Source organism: Myxocyprinus asiaticus, chromosome 34 (assembly GCF_019703515.2).
Source record: "Myxocyprinus asiaticus isolate MX2 ecotype Aquarium Trade chromosome 34, UBuf_Myxa_2, whole genome shotgun sequence".
Classification (NCBI taxonomy): Eukaryota; Metazoa; Chordata; class Actinopteri; order Cypriniformes; family Catostomidae; genus Myxocyprinus; species Myxocyprinus asiaticus.
In genome coordinates this window covers 37,168,776-37,173,559 of record NC_059377.1, presented here as the reverse complement: position 1 = coordinate 37,173,559, position 4,784 = coordinate 37,168,776, and positions in this window count along the sequence as shown.

Sequence of the window (4,784 nt, the reverse complement as noted above, 5' to 3'; positions counted from 1 at the left end):
AAAAATCAAGACAAAATACACTTACAAGATATGCAAGATGCACTGGGTATAAAGTTAAATTTGACTGAATTTCTTACTTTTGCCTCAGTATAGTCATGTTCATTATGTGTAACAGACTACTAAACATCTTCACGCAACAATTTGAGCATATGAAACCAACTTGCATCATTTTGAAATGTCAGTGGATCTCAAAATTATCTGCAAAGTCTAAATATCTTACACATGATTTTTAAATATCTTATTTATGCTTCTCTGAAACTCTTCTTCTTTTAAGGATGTTGCCATATTTTTACTGGAAAGCAAGACCAACACTGCAAATCTAGATATCAGGTCTTGTTTTACAGAAAAAAAATTAGCAAAATTTAGTGGGGTTAATGCTTAAAACAAGAAATAAACATTTCCCCTTTGAATCAAGTTTTTTTTTTTCTTTCCCCATTGGCAAATAGCTTCTACTTGTTATAAGCATTACCATTACTAACATGTGTTAAATATCTCTATAAACAAGACTTAAAGAGATAGTTCACCCAAAAATGAAAATTCTCTAATTATTTACACACCCTAATGCCATCCCAGATGTGTATGACTTTCTTCTGTAGAACACAAAGACTTTTAGGAAAATATCTCAACTCTGTAGGACCATACAATGCAAGTGAATGGTGGCCAGAACTTTGAAGGACCAAAAAGCACACGAAGGCAGCATAAAAGTTATCCATATGACTCTAGTGGTTAAATCAATATCTTCATAAGTGATATGATAGGTGTGGGTGAGAAAACAAGTCCTTTTTTACCTTTAAATCTCCACTTTCTCTTTCACATTCTTCATCTTTTGTTTTCGGTGATTCACATTATTTTATATCACTGGGCAGAGAGGAGAATGTATAATAAAAAAAAATATTTATTTATTTTTTTTTTTTTTATCTGTTTCTCACCCATACCTATCTTGTTGTTTCTGAATATACGGATTAAACCACTGGAGTCTTATGGATTACTTTAATGCTGCCTTTATGTGCTTTTCGGAGCTCCAAAGTTCTGGCCAACATTCACTTGCATTGTGAGGACCTACAGAGGTGAAATATTCTTCTTTACATTTTCTTTTGTGTTCATCAGAAGAAATAAAGTCAAACACATCCGGGATAGCATGAGGGTGAGTAAATGATGAGAGAATTTTCATTTTTGGGTGAACTATCTCTTTAATTATGTATACTTTTAGATTGTATGACTGCTTCTACAGGGACAATCGTGCTCTACGATCAGCTGTGTCACATCCCAATCATTCTAAACAACGGAAGTTAAATGACATGATTTTATTTTGAATGGACTGACACAATTCAATATAAGTGAGTCAAAGCCTTGAAATGAAATGCTTAAATTACGAGCATATGCATATAACATTGTTTAGGTAGATAAACGACCTTGACTCTAGAATTAATGGTCGCATGAGGTTTTTGGAGGGTAATTAACTGCCCTGACGTTTTCTTTTTCTTTTTTTTTTTTTTTACATTTACTTTGTAACGGCAAAAATGACACATTACTAGGCAACTAATTTTATAATTGTTATTTTTAGATTTATTAGATGGATATATTTTTATTATGAATCCCTGTAATCCACCATTTAAAACGCATGCTACAGAAATCCTTTTTTTATTAGGTAAGCGGTTTGGCGACACCTCGTGGTTGAATGATATATAACAACACGAAAGTAACAATTCGGAGCTTTATCGAAAAATGGTTAAAATAAATACTTAGTAAAATTATTAGAAAAGTGAACTTAACTCAAGTGTAGCCACACAATGATAAAAATATTAACCATATTAACATAAAACTGACTAGTTTCGTTTACTACAGATGTGTCCTTAGCTGATTTTCTTTTAATTATTATTTTATTTTGACTTGTTTTTAAGTCGTAGTATATTGTATAGAGTAATCCTATATTGTACAGGGAGTTTCTAAACCTTTTTAGGTTCTGTTTTGTGTATCATAAAGTATAACGTTTCCAGAACATTGCAGGGAGGTTATTGTATTACTCTTTACAGCCAGTTTCATTAAACTGAGTTTTATTTTTCGTTTGAATTTGTGTTTTCTGCCTTTAGGTCTAGTCAACTATGGCTGAGTTGCTTTTAACACAGTAACATCTGGTAATAGTAAGGTAATACTAACTGGTGCAACATGATGTAATAGAATACTGCCTTGGGTGAAATTCCCAAGGTAGTGTAATATTTTCCTTCCTGCACATAAGCGCTAGGATAGCCAAATACTTTTGCATATTTACACATTTTGCCTAATGCAATTGTGTAGTTGTCATAGATACCAGTCATTTGGCAGCTGTTTTTTGTCCAAAATAACTGAAACCATGTTGATTAAATGCATTAACAGTCCCTATATAGTGTAACCTTGGGTTATGTGCTTTGCTTGAAGGAATAGTTCACCCAAAAATGAAATTTATTTAATCATTTACTCACCCTCATGCCATCCCAGATGTGTATGACTTTCTTTCTTCAGCAGAACACAAACAAGATTTTTGAAAGAATATTTCAGCTCTGTAGGTCCATACAATGCAAGTGAATGGTGACCAAAACTTTGAAGCTCCAAAAGCTCATAAAGGCAGCATAAAAGTAATCCATAAGACTCCAGTGGTTAAATCCATGTCTTCTGAAGCGATATGATGTGTGGGTGAGAAACAGATCAATATTTAAGTCCTTTTTTTTTTTTTTACAATCAATCTCCACATTTACTTTCACTTACGCATTCTTTTGTTTTAGGCAATTTGCATTTTTTATGCATATCACCACCTACTGGGCAGGGAGGAGAATTTATATAAAAAAGGACTTAAATATGGATCTGATTCTCACCCGCAGTTATCATATCACTTTTGAAGATAGATAGATTAACCATTGGATTACTTTTATGATGCCTTTATGTGCTTTTTGGAGCTTCAAAGTTTTGGTCACCATTCACTTTCATTGTATGGACCTACATGTACAGAGCTGAAATATTCTTCTAACAATCTTTGTTTTTGTTGAGCAGAAGAAAGAAAGTCATACTCATCTCTGATGGCATGAGGGTGAATAAATGATGACAGAATTTTCATTTTTAGGTGAACTATCCCTTTAAGGGCATATTGGTGAGAAAACAAGAATGTGATCCTAGTTGACTAACTTAATAGTTTCTAGGTCACCTTCATTTGGATTTAAATTTAGCAACCCAAGACAGCAGTTATGATGCTTAACTAGTAAACTACATCAGATTTCATTAAAATGCTATTTGATTTGAAAACACTGACTCACTGTACATTTCATGGTTTCAATGGTAAAGCAACAATTTCTTTTCTAAGACAAGTCACAGGGATCAAACCCCTTTAAAAACAGCATATTTCTCTTTCAGTTTTCCTTAATGACTCATTTGGAGTTTGTGAAAGTGATGTTTTCTCAAATTAGTTTGAATATGGTAAAAAGCTGCTTTTTAGCTCACTGTAAGAGTAGATATGTATTTGCATGGCTAATACGTTTTAGTATTAATGTGTCTTGACTTTCTCAGTGCTTAATAGGCTACAAGGAGTCTGTTTAAACAAAATCAATCAAGAATGATGTGAAACAGAATGCCAGTGTAGAAGGTTCACAAAACTTTGAGGTATCGTGGGAGTGATTTATAGACACGCTGTGCAGCTTAGTATACATAATATACATACATTATTTATGATCTTCAGTCATTACTTAGGCAGCCTGCCAGGATAATAGAGAATACGGTCAGGAAAAAGGCTTATTTTTTGGTGTTAAATCTTTGTGAGGACAAGTGGCTAAGAACTGCCATTCGTGTTTTGTTTAACGTCAAGATTATAAAACTTAATGCCCGTATGTGGACTGGGTTAAAACCTCGGAAAGAGTACAGTGAAATTGTCTGAAGACTCGAGGCAGTAATTATCAAAGCAGTAAATTAGCGATGCATGTTACTGGGTTTTTTACTGATTCAGGTACTCTAGTGTACTTAATCAGTTGATAAGAAACCATAAAATGGGGGAAAATGGGTAAATATTAGTTTTTCCTCAGAGAGTGTTTAGCATTTAGGAAATGAGCTCTCGCACAACTTTATTCACGTCCATAACTTGGAGATATATGCAATATTTTTCTTTTTTGAAAATTTGCAGCCACAAGGAAAGCACCACAAATAACTTAGCAAACAGCTTATAGTTTTTGCTTATGGTAGGATGAGGCCCATTATTACTCAGTTTAAATTATTCCTCACAGCTGGGTGTTTTTAATGAAGAACTGGTTTAGATATCTGTATGCAGTATTTTGTTGCTGCCTGTTTAAAATGGTCTATACTAAATTGAACAGCATTTTTCAAATGACATTTAGTTAAGACAAAGTCTTTCTAGCAAGTCAGTCCACTGTCGGCCATCTTTGGAATGCTCTCAGGAGGCTATTTCCAGTCATGCCAGTGCAGTTCCTATCTACTTGAATGGAGAAAGACCAAAAACAGTTGGTCAAGATTATGATCAAAGAACATATTTCAAATCAGCAAAAAAATCTGACAATACTGGTATCATAAATTGTGATTCTTTACCTCATATTACGCTAAAAACGCAATTTTCCCAGTTTGTATAGCTAATGTGCATGCGCATTCTAGAGTTGATTGACAGGTGATGTCTGTATCTTAAAGGTGATTGGCTCTTTTTACTGTAAGGTGGGACTTCCTTTCTACATCCACTGATCGTTGGGCGACAGAGCTCCTTGGTTGAGTGTTCCAGTTTCTCCCATTCATTTAAACAGAAGTGGCTCGTCTCTACT